Raw genomic sequence first — 18,415 nt, 5'->3', positions numbered from 1 at the left:
AGTAATACGGGGTGTGTCTGAGGAGTCCTGTGACATTGGAGTGAATTCCCTGTATGCCCCGCCCATCTGACTCCCATTGACCCCAACACCTCTGGATGTTTGACATTACCATTTGTATCAAATTGTATTGACCTCAGGACTCCGGTTCACCTCCTCAGGACTCCGGTTCACCTCCTCAGGACTCCGGTTCACCTCCTCAGGACTCCGGTTCACCTCCTCAGGACTCCGGTTCACCTCCTCAGGACTCCGGTTCACCATCACACAGTGATTTCAGAAAGTATTCAGACCCCTTGACTTTTTCCACATTTTGTTACCTTATTCCTCTCCATCTCTTTCTCTCTCTTAATTAAATTACATTCAAAGGGATTGATTGGCATGGGAAACACATGTTTACATTGCCAAAGCAAGTGGAATGTAAAAAAAACTAAAGGGAAATGAACAACTGAAACATTAGTAAACATTACACTCACAAAAGTTGTAAAAGAACATAGACGTTTCAAAAGTTATATTATTGACTAGGTACTGTGTTGTAACAATGTGCAAGTAGTTGAAGTATGAAAGGAAACAGATAAAAATAGGTTGCGATGGTGTTTGTGTTCCACTGGTTGTCCCGTTCTGGGTCACAATTCTTGCAGTTGTGGTGACACACACCTAATAGATATGGGAGTTTCTCTCTCTCTCTGTGTGTGTGTGTGTGTGTGTGTGTGTGTGTGTGTGTGTGTGTGTGTGTGTGTGTGTGTGTGTGTGTGTGTGTGTGTGTGTGTGTGTGAGAAAAGGAGAAAGAGGTAGTGAGAGGTTGAAAATGTGTGTGTTCTTAGTTACCATCCATGTCTCGGTCATATCCCTTTGACTAGCTGTTATCAGTCATATCCCCAGACTAGCTGTTATCAGTCATATCCCCAGACTAGCTGTTATCAGTCATATCCCCAGACTAGCTGTTATCAGTCATATCCCCAGACTAGCTGTTATCAGTCATATCCCTTTGACTAGCTGTTATCAGTCATATCCCTTTGACTAGCTGTTATCAGTCATATCCCCAGACTAGCTGTTATCAGTCATATCCCCAGACTAGCTGTTATCAGTCATATCCCCAGACTAGCTGTTATCAGTCATATTCCCAGACTAGCTGTTATCTGTCATATCCCCAGACTAGCTGTTATCAGTCATATCCCCAGACTAGATGTTATCAGTCATATCCCCAGACTAGCTGTTATCAGTCATATCCCCAGACTAGCTGTTATCAGTCATATCCCCAGACTAGCTGTTATCAGTCATATCCCCAGACTAGCTGTTATCAGTCATATCCCCAGACTAGCTGTTATCAGTCATATCCCCAGACTAGCTGTTATCAGTCATATCCCCAGACTAGCTGTTATCAGTCATATCCCCAGACTAGCTGTTATCAGTCATATCCCCAGACTAGCTGTTATCAGTCATATCCCCAGACTAGCTGCTATCAGTCATATCCCCAGACTAGCTGTTATCAGTCATATCCCCAGACTAGCTATTATCAGTCATATCCCCAGACTAGCTGTTATCAGTCATATCCCCAGACTAGCTGTTATCAGTCATATCCCCAGACTAGCTATTATCAGTCATATCCCCAGACTAGCTGTTATCAGTCATATCCCCAGACTAGCTGTTATCAGTCATATCCCCAGACTAGCTGTTATCAGTCATATCCCCAGACTAGCTGTTATCAGTCATATCCCCAGACTAGCTGTTATCAGTCATATCCCCAGACTAGCTGTTATCAGTCATATCCCCAGACTAGCTATTATCAGTCATATCCCCAGACTAGCTGTTATCAGTCATATCCCCAGACTAGCTGTTATCAGTCATATCCCCAGACTAGCTGGTATCAGTCATATCCTTAGACTAGCTGTTATCAGTCATATCCCCAGACTAGCTGTTATCAGTCATATCCCCAGACTAGCTGTTATCAGTCATATCCCCAGACTAGCTGTTATCACCTGTTGTATTCGGCACTTGTGACAAATAACATTTAATTATTCCCCACCACCTGGGACCTGTAACACATGCGTAATACAATAATAGGAGAAAGCATTGTCACTTTAATACCACTCACCTTGAATTAAGAATCATGAAAGTCAGTGAAGAGGACCGTGCTTAGAAGACAGAACAAAGAATAAACATGGGTAATGTAGTTGACAAAACCCCAGTGAAAAGAAACAACAGCAAAGTAGGGGTTATAAAACAGCATTTTATTACTGCTACCTCACACCCACAGTGACTTATAACACTTTACTTTAACACATGGAGTAGCAAAGGGTTGTTATCATCATTCATTTGTAAGCGTGGTTTTTATTCAAGCAAAAGACTTAAAAAGTAAAAGCCACACACACTTCACTTTCTCCAAAGATACATTTAATCTGGAACGTTATATTCCTTTACTACAAAAACATACACAACCTTAATAAAATAATAGTAATAATATAATGTGAAACATACACAACCTTAATAAAATGATAGTAATAATATAATGTAAAACATACACAACCTTAATAAAATGATAGTAATAATATAATGTAAAACATACACAACCTTAATAAAATAATAGTAATAATATAATGTGAAACGAACACAACCTTAATAAAATGATAGTAATAATATAATGTAAAACATACACAACCTTAGTAAAATAATAGTAATAATATAATCTAAAACGTACACATCACCACTATGTAGATGGTTTGTTTGCTCCAATCCACATCAGTACAAGTTATTCTCTGCACTCCGGAACTGCACATCCCACACCAGACAAGAGTTATTATGAAACAATCCAGATATTATCCTACAGTAGCATGGGAGAGTAACCTACAGTAGCATGGGAGAGTAACCTACAGTAGCATGGGAGAGTAACCTACAGTAGCTTGGGAGAGTAACCTACGGTAGCATGGGAGAGTAACCTAAGGTAACATGGGAGAGTGACCTACTGTAACATGGGAGAGTAACCTACAGTAGCATGGGAGTGTAACCTACTGTAGCATGGGAGTGTAACCTACTGTAGCATGGGAGAGTAACCTACAGTAGCATGGGAGAGTAACCTACAGTAGCATGGGAGAGTAACCTACAGTAGCATGGGAGAGTAACCTACAGGGAGAGTAACCTACAGTAGCATGGGAGAGTAACCTACAGGGAGAGTAACCTACAGTAGCATGGGAGAGTAACCTACAGGGAGAGTAACCTACAGTAGCATGGGAGAGTAACCTACAGTAGCTTGGGAGAGTAACCTACAGTAGCATGTGAGAGTAACCTACAGTAGCATGAGAGAGTAACCTACAGTAGCTGAACAGTCAACTGAGCCAAATGGAGAATAACCTACAGTAGCATGTAGCTGAACAGTCAACTCAGCCATATGGTGGAGTAACCTACTGTAGCTGAACAGTCAACACAGCCGTATGGAGAATAACCTACAGTAGCATGTAGCTGACCAGTCAACTCAGCCGTATGGAGAATAACCTACAGTAGCTGAACAGTCAACTCAGCCATATGGAGAATAACCTACAGTAGCTGAACAGTCAACTCAGCCATATGGAGAATAACCTACAGTAGCTGAACAGTCAACTCAGCCATATGGGAGAATAACCTACAGTAGCTGAACAGTCAACTCAGCCATATGGGAGAATAACCTACAGTAGCTGAACAGTCAACTCAGCCATATGGGAGAATAACCTACAGTAGCATGTAGCTGAACAGTCAACTCAGCCATATGGGAGAATAACCTACAGTAGCTGAACAGTCAACTCAGCCATATGGGAGAATAACCTACAGTAGCATGTAGCTGAACAGTCAACTCAGCCATATGGGAGAATAACCTACAGTAGCTGAACAGTCAACTCAGCCATATGGAGAATAACCTACAGTAACATGTAGCTGAACAGTCAACTCAGCCATATGGGAGAATAACCTACAGTAGCTGAACAGACAACTCAGCCATATGGAGAATAACCTACAGTAGCATGTAGCTGAACAGTCAACTCAGCCATATGGGAGAATAACCTACAGTAGCTGAACAGTCAACTCAGCCATATGGGAGAATAACCTATAGTAGCTGAACAGTCAACTCAGCCGTATGGAGAATAACCTACAGTAGCTGAACAGTCAACTCAGCTATATGGAGAATAACCTACAGTAGCTGAACAGTCAACTCAGCCATATGAAGAATAACCTACAGTAGCTGAACAGTCAACTCAGCCATATGGGAGAATAACCTACAGTAGTTGAACAGTCAACTCAGGATTCATTTCCTTTTACTTTGAGTCCTTAGTGGTGAATTACTACGACAATAAAGAGAACAGTCCTTCTGTTATCAGTTCATTGTATTGTTATTGCATATGTTTTGTTATTGTATTATTATGTATAATACATGTGTATTGCTATATATTGCTATATATGTACTTGAACATTTTAGTTGAATAAGCAGAAAATAGTTCATGATTGTTAGTACTTATCATAATCCTATTTAGCAGTTGAGAGTACCGAGGATGAATCCTACTTCTCACAGATCCATCTGTATTCATAGTAACAGTCATAGTCCCACCAAGCGCCTGTGTCTGATGACCTGGAGTAGAAATACACACAGTTCTCTGCTCCTTCACCATTAGGCTGTCCACTGTTCCAATACCTGTAGGAGAAACAACACATAGAATCACTGTCCACTGTTCCAATACCTGTAGAAGAAACAACACATATAATCAGACTGTCCACTGTTCCAATACCTGTAGGAGAAACAACACATAGAATCAGACTGTCCACTGTTCCAATACCTGTAGGAGAAACAACACATAGAATCAGGCTGTCTACTGTTCCAATACCTGTAGAAGAAACAACACATAGAATCAGGCTGTCCACTGTTCCAATACCTGTAGGCGAAACAACACATAGAATCAGGCTGTCCACTGTTCCAATACCTGTAGGAGAAACAACACATAGAATCAGACTGTCCACTGTTCCAATACCTGTAGAAGAAACAACACATAGGATCAGTCTGTCCACTGTTCCAATACCTGTAGGAGAAACAACACATAGAATCAGACTGTCCACTGTTCCAATACCTGTAGAAGAAACAACACATATAATCAGACTGTCCACTGTTCCAATACCTGTAGGAGAAACAACACATAGAATCAGACTGTCCACTGTTCCAATACCTGTAGGAGAAACAACACATAGAATCAGGCTGTCCACTGTTCCAATACCTGTAGGAGAAACAACACATAGAATCAGGCTGTCCACTCTGAACCTACTACTCCAGACAGTGATGTCATAGTGACACAGAATTCATGAATGTCTTACTGTGTGGTCAGTGGTGTGTCGTCCACCCATTTCCAGGTCCCCTCAGAAACAGAGTCAGTCAGACCAATCCAGACATATTTCTTTACCCCGCATAACCAATTGACTAATGTCTGTAATTGTGGAAGAGATTCAACATTGTTAATACATAGCCATTACTATGTGTCTCTCTCTCTGTCTCTCTCTGTCTCTAACTCTCAATTCATTTCATTTCAATTTAAGAGCTTTATTGTGAAAAATATATTAACATTGCCAAAGCAAGTGAACTAGATAATTAACAATGGTGAAATTAACAATACAAATGAACAGTAAACATTACACTTAGAAAAGTTCCAATACAATAAAGACATTTCAAATGTCATATCATTTGCACGTAGTTAAAGTACAAAAGGGAAAATAAATAAACATAAACATTGTTTTTGTTCTTCACTGGTTGCCCTTTTCTTGTGGCAACAGGTCACAAATCTTGCTGCTGTGATGACACACTGGAATTTCACCCAGTAGATATGGGAGTTTATCAAAATTGGGTTTGTTTTCAAATTCTTTGTGGATCTGTGTAATCTGAGGGAAATATGTGTCTCTAATAGGTTCATACATTGGGCAGGAGGTTAGGAAGTGAATCTCAGTTTCCACCTCATTTTGTGGGCAGTGTGCACATAGCCTGTCTTCTCTTGAGAGCCAGGTCTGCCTACGTCGGCCTGTCTCAATAGCAAGGCTATGCTTTCCTTGAGTTTGGGTCAGTCAGTGGTCAGGTATTCTGCCACTGTGTCTCTCTGTTTAGGGCCAAATAACATTGTAGTTTGCTCAGTTTGTTTGTTAATTCTTTCCAATGTGCCAAGTAATTATCTTTTTGTTTTCTCATGATTTGGTTGGGTGTAATCGTGTTGCTGTCCTGGGGCTTTGCGGGGTCTGTTTGTGTTTGTAAACAGAGCCCCAGGACCAGCATGCTTAGGGGACTCTTCTCCAGGTTCATCTCTCTGTATGTGATGGCTTGGTTATGGAAGGTTTGGGAATCGCTTCCTTTTAGGTGATTGTAGAATTCAATGACTCTTTTCTGGATTTTTTCTGCTCTGCATGCATTATTTGGTGTTTTACGTTGTACACAGAGGATATTTTTTTAAAGAATGATGTATGCAGAGTCTCAATTTGATGTTTGTCGCATTTGGTGAATTCTTGGTTGATGAGCGGACACCAGACCTCACAACCATAAAGGGCAATAGGTTCTATAACTGATTAAAAAAAAATCCAGATCCTAATTGGTATGTCAATTTTATGTTCCTTTTGATGGCATAGAAGGCCGTTCTTGCCTTGTCTCTCAGATCGTTCACAGCTTTGTGGAAGTTACCTGTGGCGCTGATGTTTAGACCAAGGTATGTATAGTTTCTTGTGTGCTCTAGGGCAACGGTGTCTAGATGGAATTTGTATTCATGGTCTTACTGAGATTTATTGTCAGGGCCCAGGTCTGACAGAATCTGTGCAGAAGATCTAGGTGCTGCTGTAGGCCCTCCTTGGTTGGGGACAGAAGCACCAGATCATGAGCAAACAGTAGACATTTGACTTCAGATTCTAGTATGGTGAGGACCGGGGCTGCAGACTGCTCTAGTGCCCTCGTCAATTCGTTGATATATATGATGAAGAGGGTGGGGCTTAAACTGCATCCCTGTCTCACTCTCTTTTTGTCTCTCACTCACTCACCACTCACTCACTCACTCACTCACTCACTCACTCACTCACCACTCACTCACTCACTCACCACTCACTCACTCACTCACTCACTCACTCTCTCTCGCTGTCACCCTCTCTCTTTGTCACACACCTGTTGTTCTTGGCTGTTGATGACCACCAGGTCTGCTCCTCTATTTCTGCAGTCCTGTCTGCTCTCCTCCCAGGATTTGGACTCAGTAGAGACGTAGTAACAACTGTTACCAAGCTTCTTCCATCCTTGAGGACACACTATAAGTTGAACATTTCTTGCTTTAGTCACTTTAATACAACATTTAATTAAGTATCAAGGAAGACACTAACTAATGGATGGTTTGGAAGCATCATTTTTCATTTAATTTAAGTTAAATTCCTGTCTGTAAGTGACGTGAACTGATACAGAGACTGTCAAACAGAACAGTCATGAGACTATTTGACTCACCTTTCTCAACTAAAGATTGTTTCAGACGTTCTGTCTCTTTCTGTAGCTGGTCTCTCTCTTTGGTCAGGGTGTTGTATCTGGTCTGTAGCTGGTCTCTCTCTTTGGTCAGGGTGTTGTATCTGGTCTGTAGCTGGTCTATCTCTCTGGTCAGGGTGTTGTATCTGGTCTGTAGCTGGTCTCTCTCTTTGATCAGGGTGTTGTAACTGGTCTGTAGCTGGTCTCTCTCTTTGGTCAGGGTGTTGTAACTGGTCTGTAGCTGGTCTCTCTCTCTGGTCAGGGTGTTGTAACTGGTCAATTGGTTTCTCTCTGACATAATGAGATCATTGAACAAGGTAACAGTGGAAAAGTTAATCAGACATTACCAAGGTTGGGGTCAGTTGCATTCAATTCCAGTCAATTCAGGAAATAAACTGGAATTCTAATTGAATTCCAATTATCTTCAATGCTTTTCAAATCATGAAAATGTGGAATTGAAAGTTGGCTTACTTTCTGAATTGAATTGACTGGAATGTAAATGTAATTCAACCCTGGTTGTTACACCACTGATGATGAAGAATGTTTGAGTGAGAACATATCAAACTCACGGTAGAGTAACAGGCCTATGATCCCAGCCAGTAGGAGAACACACAGCAACCCCAGACATACTGCAGCAGCTCCAGAGTATCTCTTCCACCACTGACAAAACACTGAAGCACAAATTATTACCATAAGAACTTGCTCTTTATCAGCGTTGTAGTTGGTGTCTACATATGTGTCCAGTTTCTCTTTGAAAAACGCATGGAACAGACCACCAGAACTGAGTTCCAGAACCTCTAACAGATTATTGGCTTGAACATAATGCAGAGTCCAGGTACCCAAATGACTGGGACAGAACACCAGAACTGAGTTCCAGAACCTCCAACAGATTATTGGCTTGAACATAATGCAGAGTCCAGGTACCCAAATGACTGGGACAGAACACCAGAACTGAGTTCCAGAACCTCCAACAGATTATTGGCTTGAACATAATGCAGAGTCCAGGTACCCAAATGACTGCCAACACCTATTTCAATCAAAATCTAATTTCATTTGTCATTTAGCTTCGTAAACAACAGGTGTATGCTAATAGTAAAATGCTGAATTACGGGTCCTTTTCCAACAATGCCGAGTTGAAGATACAACATTTAAAATAGCGACACAATAAATAAATACACAGTGAAAAAACTAAGAAGAATAACAAGTCAAAATAACATGGCTACAGTGCATTTGGAAAGTTTTCAGACCTCTTGACTTTTTCTACATTTTGTTACGCCTTATTCTAAAATGGATTCAATTGTTTTTTCCCTCATCCATAAAAATTGTCTTGATCAATCTAGACACAGAGCCTTTTTGGTACAATGTTCACTATTCGAGCAACAGCCCAACTCTTATGGTAGTGAACGGGTCAAGATTTCCTTCCTGACTGGCTGCCTCCGTGTAGCTCGGCCGGGCCCGTCTCTCTCCAGAGGAGAGGCAGCGGCAAATCAGCACTAGAAGCTGCCTGTTCTGTGGCCAGGTTGGTCACTTTGTCTCCACTTGTTCCCTGCGTCCAGCAAAAGTGGTGCTCAGCAGTAGTGGGGGATATACTGTTGAGCCAAATCGCCGCCCATCTCCCCCCAGACCCCTGCTTGACGGGCGCCCTCGTGTTGCAGAGCCTGGCTTTTCCCTCTGCCTGCTCTCACTGACTCAGGCGCCGAAGAGAGTTTCCTGGACTGTGGTGTCGTTAACAGTCGGGCTTGGACACTGTTCCACTCGATTCACCCCTTGATTCCAACGCTCACAACGGACAGCTCCTCGCCCGTCTTTTTATTTTATTTTTTATTTCACCTTATTATTGACATACAGTCAATAATACAGTAGAAAAATAACTCTATATACAATGTGAGCAAATGAGGTGAGATAAGGGAGGTAAAGGCAAAAAAGGCCATGGTGGCAAAGTAAATACAATATTGCAAGTAAAACACTGGAATGGTAAATTTGTAGTAGAAGAAAGTGCAAAGTAGAAATAGAGATAATGGGGTGCAAAGGAGCAAAATAAATAAATACAGTAGGGGAAGTGGTAGTTGTTTGGGCTAAATTATAGATGGGCTACGTACAGGTGCAGTGATCTGTGAGCTGCTCTGACAGCTGGTGCTTAAAGCTAGTGAGGGAGATAAGTGTTTCCAGCTTCAGAGATTGTTGTAGTTCGTTCCAGTCATTGGCGCAAAGAACTGGAAGGAGAGACGGCCAAAGGAGGAATTGGCTTTGGGGGTGACCAGAGAGATATACCTGCTGGAGTGCGTGCTACAGGTGGGTGCTGCTATGGTGACCAGTGAGCGGAGAGAAGGGGGGACTTTACCTAAGCAGGGTCTTGTAGATGACCTGGAGCCAGTGGGCTTGGCGGAGATTATGAAGCGAGGGCCAGCCAACGAGAGCGTACAGGTCGCAGTGGTGGGTAGTATATGGGGCTTTGGTGACAAAACGGATGGCACTGTGATAGACTGCATCCAGTTTGTTGAGTAGGGTATTGGAGGCTATTTTGTAAATGACATCGCCGAAGTCGAGGATCGGTAGGATGGTCAGTTTTACGAGGGTATGTTTGGCAGCATGAGTGAAGGATGCTTTGTTGCGAAATAGGAAGCCAATTCTAGATTTAACTTTGGATTGGAGATGTTTGATGTAAGTCTGGAAGGAGAGTTTACAGTCTAACCAGACACCCAGGTATTTGTAGTTGTCCATATATTCTAAGTCAGAACCGTCCAGAGTAGTGATGCTGGACAGGCGGGCAGGTGCAGGCAGCGATCGGTTGAAAAGCATGCATTTAGTTGTTACTTGTATTTAGGAGCAGTTGGAGGCCACGGAAGGAGAGTTGTATGGCATTGAAGCTCGTCTGGAGGGTTGTTAACGGGATCGATTTGACAACATCCGGTGAAATGGCAGAGCGCCAAATTCAAAAAAAATATTAAAATATTTAACTTTCAAGTGCACACACCAAATTAAAGCTGAACTTCTTGTTTTTCTAGCCACCGTGTCAGATTTCAACATGGCTTTACGGCGAAAGCAAACCATGCTATAATCGGAGGACAGCACCCCATCAAACAAACACTGACAATCATATTTCATCCCGCCAGGCGCGACACAAAACTCAGAAATAACATATAATTAATGCCTTGCCTTTATCTCGCCATCACAGTGGACAACTCCATTGTGTCCTCCTCCCAGAGTGCTAAGAGCCTCGGCGTGACCCTGGACAACACCCTGTCGTTCTCCGCTAACATCAAGGCGGTGACCCGATCCTGTAGGTTCATGCTATACAACATTCGCAGAGTACGACCCTGCCTTACACAGGAAGCGGCGCAGGTCCTAATCCAGGCACTTGTCATCTCCCGTCTGGATTACTGCAAATCCCTGTTGGCGGGGCTCCCTGCCTGTGCCATCAAACCCCTACAACTCATCCAGAACGCCGCAGCCCGTCTGGTGTTCAACCTTCTCAAGTTCTCTCACGTCACCTCGCTCCTCCGCACACTCCACTGGCTTCCAGTTGAAGCTCGCATCTGCTACAAGACCATGGTGCTTGCCTACGGAGCTGTGAGGGGAACGGCACCTCCGTACCTTCAGGCTCTAATCAGGCCCTACACCCAAACAAGGGCACTGCGTTCATCCACCTCTGGCCTGCTGGCCCCCCTAATGCTGCGGAAGCACAGTTCCCGCTCAGCCCAGTCAAAACTGTTCGCTGCTCTGGCACCCCAATGGTGGAACAAGCTCCCTCACGACGCCAGGACAGCGGAGTCAATCACCACCTTCCGTAGACACCTGAAAACCCACCTCTTTAAGGAATACCTGGGATAGGATATAGTAATCCTTCTAACCCCCCGCCCCCCAAAAAAAAACATATAGATGTACTATTGTAAAGTGGTTGTTCCACTGGATATCTTAAGGTGAATGCACCAATTTGTAAGTCGCTCTGGATAAGAGCGTCTGCTAAATGACGTAAATGTAAAAATGACAAGCTTCTTCTGTTGGCACTCCAATATGTCCCATAAACATCACAAATGGTCCTTTTGTTTGATTAATTCCGTCGTTATATATCCAAAATGTCCACGTTTGATCCAGGAGAAACACCGGTAACAACTTGCGCAATATGACTACAAAATCTCTCATAAGTTACCTGTAATCTTTGTCCCAGCACTTCAAACAACTTTCCTAATACAACTTTAGTTATTTTTTTACGTAAATAATCGATAAAATTTAAGACGGGATAAACTGCGTTCAATACCGGAGGAAAACAAAGTGGAGAGTGTTTTTCAGGTCACGCGCCTCTATCAAACAGTACACTTCACTCGACCCTCTTTCTGAACAGGGCTACTTCTTCATTACACAAAGGAAAAACATCAACAAATTTTTAAAGACTGTTGACATCCAGTGGAAGCGATAGGAACTGCAAGCAACTGCCTTAAAATTCTAGATTCTCAATGAAAACCCATGAATATATTTATTGGCTTTGGATAGAAAACACCCTAAAGTTTCTAAAACTGTTTGAATGGTGTCTGAGTATAACAGAACTCAAATGGCAGGCCAAAACCTGAGAAGATTCCATACATATGACTATTTTACACCATTTTAAAGACAAGACTCTCCTTTATCTAACCACACTGTCCGATTTCAAAAAGGCTTTACAACAAAAGCAAAACATTAGATTATGTCAGGAGAGTATCCAGCCAGAAATAATCTGATACCCATTTGTCAAGCTAGCATATAATGTCACAAAAACAAAACCACAGCTAAATGCAGCACTAACCTTTGATGATCTTCATCAGATGACAACCCTAGGACATTATGTTATACAATACATGCATGTTTTGTTCAATGAAGTTCATATTTATTTCAAAAACCAGCTTTTACATTAGCATGTGACGTTCAGAACTAGCATTCCCACCGAACACTTCCGGTGAATTTACTAAATTACTCACGATAAACGTTCACAAAAAACATAACAATTATTTTAAGAATTATAGATACAGAACTCCTTTATGCAATCGCGGTGTCCGATTTTAAAATAGCTTTTCGGTGAAAGCACATTTTGCAATATTCTGGGTAGATAGCTCGCCATCACGGGCTAGCTAATTTGACACCCACCAAGTTTGGTGCTCACCAAACTCAGATTTACTACAAGAAAAATTGGATTACCTTTGCTGTTCTTCATCAGAATGCACTCCCAGGACTTCTACTTCAACAACAAATGTTGGTTTGTGTCACGTCCTGACCAGCAGGTGGAGTAGGTGTATAAGTGTTGGTCAGGGCGTGGCAGAAAAGTTGTGTTTTCTTTGTTCTGTCTAGGTTGGGTGTTTCTATGTAGAGGTAATTGGGGTGGACTTCCAATTGAAGGCAGCTATGTGGTGTTGCCTTTGATTGGAAGTCCTATATTAGTTGGGTGTGTTTGTCTGTGTGTTTGTGGGGAATTGTTGTGAGCACTGCTTTTTTGGTTTAGCCTGCTACACTGTCGTATCGTGAGTACTGTTCATTGTTTTGTTTATTGTTTTTTCAGTGGATGCTTTACTCCTTTAAAAAAAATTTAAATATGAGCATCCATATTCCCGCTGCGCCTTGGTCCTCCTTTCAACAGCACAATGGATTATGTGACAGAATTTCCCACCAACACAGGACCAAGCAGCGGAAGAATTCTGGCGAGGACTGGGGAACACGACGGGTAAGGGAGACCGAGAGGCACCCCCAAGAATTTTTAGGGGGGGCACAAGGGCTGTGTGACGGGGCAAGATTGGAAACCCAGGCCAGCGCCCCGTACCCTTGTTAAAAGTAAACAGACTGGACAGGTCCCGTGCTTTGGGGTAGGTGCCATGGTAGGGCCTGGTATTTTTAGGCCAGTAGGCTCAATACCAGCACCCCGCACGTGCCAGGGGAAAGTAGGCATCGAGCCAGCACCGGAGATGCCAACCCTGCGCTTAAGACTGCCAGTGCGACTCAGTGTTTCCCGTTACACGCACTAGCCTTGAGGTGCGTGTTCCCAATCTGGTACGCCCAGTACCAGCACCACGCACCAGGCTTCAAGTGCGTAAACCCAGCCTCGCCAGTCAACAGTCACCAGAGCTGCCCGCCAGTCAACAGTCGCCAGAGCTGCCCGCCAGTCAACAGTCGCCAGAGCTGCCCGCCAGTCAACAGTCGTCAGAGCTGCCCACCAGTCAACAGTCGCCAGAGCTGCCCGCCAGTCAACAGTCGCCAGAGCTGCCCGCCAGTCAACAGTCGCCAGAGCTGCCCGCCAGTCAACAGTCGCCAGAGCGGCCCGACCGCCCCGAACCTCCGGAGCGGCCGGACCGCCCCGAGCCGCCGGAGCGGCCGGACCGCCCCGAGCTGCCGGACTGTCCTGACTGCCTGCAACGGCCAGAACCTGAGCCGCCTCCAACATAGGTGGGTTGGGGAGGGGGGATGTAGCACAGTGCCGTCGTTGACGGCAGCCACCCTCCCTTCCCTCCCTGTAGTTAGGGGGAAATTTACGGGTTGTTTTGGGTGTTCTGTATTTTTTCTTTTGAAGGTGCATTCGGGGTCTGCACCTTTAGGGGGGTAATGTCCGTCCTGACCAGCAGGTGGAGTAGGTGTATAAGTGTTGGTCAGGGCGTGGCAGAAGAAGTTGTGTTTTCTTTGTTCTGTCTAGGTTGGGTGTTTCTATGTAGAGGTAATTGGGGTGGACTTCCAATTGAAGGCAGCTGTGTGGTGTTGCCTTTGATTGGAACTCCTATATTAGTTGGGTGTGTTTGTCTGTGTGTTTGTGGGGAATTGTTGTGAGCACTGCTTTTTTTGGTTTAGCCTGCTACACTGTCGTATCGTGAGTACTGTTCATTGTTTTGTTTATTGTTTTTTCAGTGGATGCTTTACTCCTTTTTTTAAATTAAAATATGAGCATCCATATTCCCGCTGCGCCTTGGTCCTCCTTTCAACAGCACGATGGATTATGTGACAGTTTGGTTCCAAATAATCCATAGTTATATCCAAATAGCGGCGTTTTGTTTGTGCGTTCAAGACACTATCCGAAGGGTAACGAAGGGTGACGCACGGCGCATATCGTGACAAAAAATTCAAAATATTCCATTACCGTACTTCAAGCATGTCAAACGCTGTTTAAAATCAATTTTTATGCGATTTTTCTCATAAAATAGCGATATTATTCCGACCGGGAGACGTCGTTTTCGTTCAAAGACTGAAAATGTAAAATGGACTCTTCACGTGCACGCCCGTCTCATTGTTCTCAGATCGACGACTATCCAAATGCGCTACTGTTTTTCAGCCTGGGACTGCAGAGTCATCATTCAACGTTCTGGCGCCTTCTGAGAGCCTATGGGAGCCTTAGAAAGTGTCAAGTTACAGCAGAGATCCTCTATTTTCGATAGAGATGACAAAGAAAGCCAAGAAATGGTCAGACAGGGTACTTCCTGTACAGAATCTTCTCAGGTTTTGGCCTGCCATATGAGTTCTGTTATACTCACAGACACCATTCAAACAGTTTTAAAACTTTAGGGTGTTTTCTATCCAAATCAAACAATTATATGCATATTCTAGTTTCTGGGCAGGAGTAATAAACAGATTACATCGGGTACGTTTTTATCCGGCCGTGAAAATACTGCCCCCTATCCATAACAGGTTAAATACATTTTAGAATAATGCTGTAACGTAACAAAATTTGGAAAAAGTCAAGGGGTGTGAATACTTTCTGAATGCACTGTATATACAGGGAGTACCAGGACCAAGCTGATGTGTAGGGGTATGAGGTAATAGAGGTAGCTATGTACAGGGAGTACCAGTACCAAGCAGATGTGAAGGGGTACGAGGTAATAGAGGTAGCTATGTACAGGGAGTACCTACCGATGTGTAGGGGTACGAGGTAATAGTGGTAGCTATGTACAGGGAGTACCAGTACCAAGCTGATGTGTAGGGGTACGAGGTAATAGAGGTAGCTATGTACAGGGAGTACCAGTACCAAGACGATGTGTAGGGGTATGAGGTAATAGAGGTAGCTATGTACAGGGAGTACCAGGACCAAGCTGATGTGTAGGGGTACGAGGTAATAGAGGTAGCTATGTACAGGGAGTACCAGTACCAAGCTGATGTGTAGGGGTACGAGGTAATAGAGGTAGCTAGTGCCATCAGAAAAGTGCCTTTTTCCACATTTTGTTGTTACTGACTGACTTTTAAATGATGTTTTATCACTGGCCTGCACACAATACCCCATAATGTCAAAGAGGAATTATGTTTATATATATGTTTATATAATATTTATATATAACATAATATTTATATACTGACCTGTTATACCATATAAGGTTTTATATATAAAATGAAAAACTGAAATGTTTTGATTCAATAAGTATTCAACCACTTCAACCTAAATAAGCTCATTTATAATAAGTCATTTGCTTACAAGTCACATAATAAGTTGCAATGAATCCCTCTGCTTGCAATTATAGTGTTTAACCCTCTAGAGTCTGAGCCGGGGGAGGGGAGGGTCTGAGCCAACATATGGAATTGTTTTAAGATACCAAGGATTATTTAGCTATTTGATTTATAATTTTAAGACCCATTAATGTATAAAAACAAATGTGAAAAAATTATTACATGAAGCATTGAATTTGGCATTTACGCTATTAGCCAATGGAAACACATTGAATAACAGGTTCACGACATGGAACAACAGATAGTCCCCAAAAATATCAAAAGGATGTTTGTTCTGAAGTGCCCTAAATCTGAGAGATATTAGAAAGATCAGGAAACATGTAATTTTTTTTACATATATTTATCCCCTTATTTTAGGCACTAAACTATCTCCATATATACTTCCATTCACTTTCTTTTTACTGGTACCAGGGACCTTCAGAGTGGTGTGAGGCTTGTGGACGTCCTAAATGGAGAACCCCATCCCGTTTGTGAGAGTCTCATCTTTCAATAGAGTGGTTATAATAGTTTGTAGGCCAAACCGTTCAGATGCTACGTAAGATTTTGAGAGAAGACCGATTTTCAGGATGTCTCATGGTCTGACAAACATCGCTCTAGCTCTGCCACATTTCACCACAGATACAGAAGGGTGATATCTGAGGATGGATCAACATTGTAGTTACTCCACAATACTAACCTACTTGACAGAGTGAAAAGAAGGAAGCTTGTACAGAATAAAAAATATTCCAAAACATGCATCTTGTTTGCAACAAGGCACTTAAGTAATACTGCAAAGAAATGTGGCAAAGCAATTCACTTTTTGTACTGAATACAGGGGGGCAATCCAACACAACACATTACTGAGTACTTCTTTCAATCATAGTGGTGGCTGCATCATGTTATCGGTATGCTTGTAATTGTTAAGGAATGGGGAGTTTTTCAGGATAAAATGTTTTATAGAATGGAGCTCAGTACAGGAAAAATCCTAGAAGAAAACTTGGTTCAGTCTGCTTTCCACCAGACAACCAACAACACAAGACCAAATCTACACTGGAGTTTGCAGAGTTACAGTTGTGATCTAAATCTGCTTGCAAATCTATGGTAAGACTTCAAAATGGTTGCCAAGCAATGATCAACAACCAATTTGACAGAGCTTGAAGAAATTTGAAAAGAAAAAGCTCTTAGAGATTCAACTTACCCAGAGACTCACAGTTGTAATCGCTGCCAAACGTGATTCTAACATGTATTGACTTGGGTGTGAATATTTATGTAAATGAGAAATGTCTGTATTTATGTTGTGTGTGGTGTCAGTGTCAGTACATGTGAGCCTGTTGTAGAATCCAGTGTGTATGCATATAGTCAGTGTAGGAAATGTAGTGCAAAAAAGTTGTGTGTGTGTGCGGGTGCAGTGTGTGTGTGTGTGCATGTGTGTGTTGGGGTGTAAGTGTGTGTCAGTGTCAAGCACTATACCAGGATAAACTGTTACCTGAATGTTGATCACCAACTCCATCCTTCTTGCAGGGCATGATGGGTCTTTCGTTGTTGTATATTTGATCATTAAAATCCATGGTCTCTATTTCATTTATTTTTTTGCCTCTAAATCCATCGCTGTTTTCATAGATTTCCTCTGACATCTTTACACACGTGTGTTCAAATGCAGTAACTTCTACTGTTGTAACTTCTACTGTTGTAACTTCTACTGCTGTATCTTCTACTGCTGTAACTTCTACTGCTGTAACTTCTACTGTTGTAACTTCTACTGTTGTAACTTCTACTGCTGTAAAGTCTGCTGTTATCTCAGTTGTAGGTTTGTGTCTGTTCTCTGCACAGCTGGAGCCTCTGTGTGACTCAGTCTAATGTAAGAGACAGTTTTAACTGTCAACCTCATTAAAGGGGAAACTGTCTAACCAATAGTATGACACTAACCACCACCATGTGACTCCAGACTTATTTTCTGAGAACCATGTTTGTTTCCCACAGTGAAGATTAGTTTGTATATTTAGTTTATGTTAGTTTAGTTTACCACAGTGCAGATTAGTTCGTATATTTAGTGGATTCTACTAATCACAGCTTGATGATGAAGAGTTAATTATTTGTATCAGCTGTGTATTGTTATGGAAAAAACTAAAACATGCACCTCCTGGGGTTCCCAGGACTGAGTTTAGGAAATGCTGCATTAAGTCTTGCACTCTGTGGTCGGCCATCAATGACCATGTAGAGTTTTATACACTATGCTGTGTCCTGTGTGACATTGACACCAGAGAGAATAGTTATTCAGAGGTGTCTCTATCTCTCTCAGACAGGGTCTGAGGTCTACATTTACTGTCTCCAGATAGCTAGATGTGTCACGTTCTTCAAAATGAGTGGACCAAGGCACAGCGTGTGTTGGGTTCCAAATCTTTATTTCAGTGAAACTAGAAACAAAACTTACAAAGAACGTGAAGTCGTAGTGTCACAAGCACATACAAAAACAAACAATATCCCACAAACACAGGTGGGAAAACTGCTACCTAAATATGA

General features: G+C 42.5%; 2 long non-coding RNA genes across 2 annotated transcripts; both read right to left on the bottom strand.

Moving 5' to 3' along the window:
- Window positions 1-5,203: 5,203 nt before the first annotated feature.
- On the bottom strand, window positions 5,204-7,672 carry LOC123744297 (uncharacterized). Its single transcript, XR_006770877.1, has 3 exons — window positions 7,460-7,672; window positions 7,133-7,269; window positions 5,204-5,429 (listed from the first exon to the last, which is right to left on the bottom strand). It is a non-coding gene; the product is annotated as an uncharacterized lncRNA (long non-coding RNA).
- A 2-nt stretch (window positions 7,673-7,674) lies between these two features.
- Window positions 7,675-17,817, bottom strand: LOC106610429 (uncharacterized). The gene is made up of 3 exons (XR_001329905.2): window positions 17,382-17,817; window positions 8,044-8,145; window positions 7,675-7,765 (listed from the first exon to the last, which is right to left on the bottom strand). It is a non-coding gene; the product is annotated as an uncharacterized lncRNA (long non-coding RNA).
- Window positions 17,818-18,415: the final 598 nt, after the last annotated feature.

This window comes from Salmo salar, chromosome ssa08 (assembly GCF_905237065.1).
Source record: "Salmo salar chromosome ssa08, Ssal_v3.1, whole genome shotgun sequence".
Classification (NCBI taxonomy): Eukaryota; Metazoa; Chordata; class Actinopteri; order Salmoniformes; family Salmonidae; genus Salmo; species Salmo salar.
The sequence above is the reverse complement of the archived record's forward strand: the minus strand, read 5'-3'. Positions and strand labels throughout refer to the sequence as shown.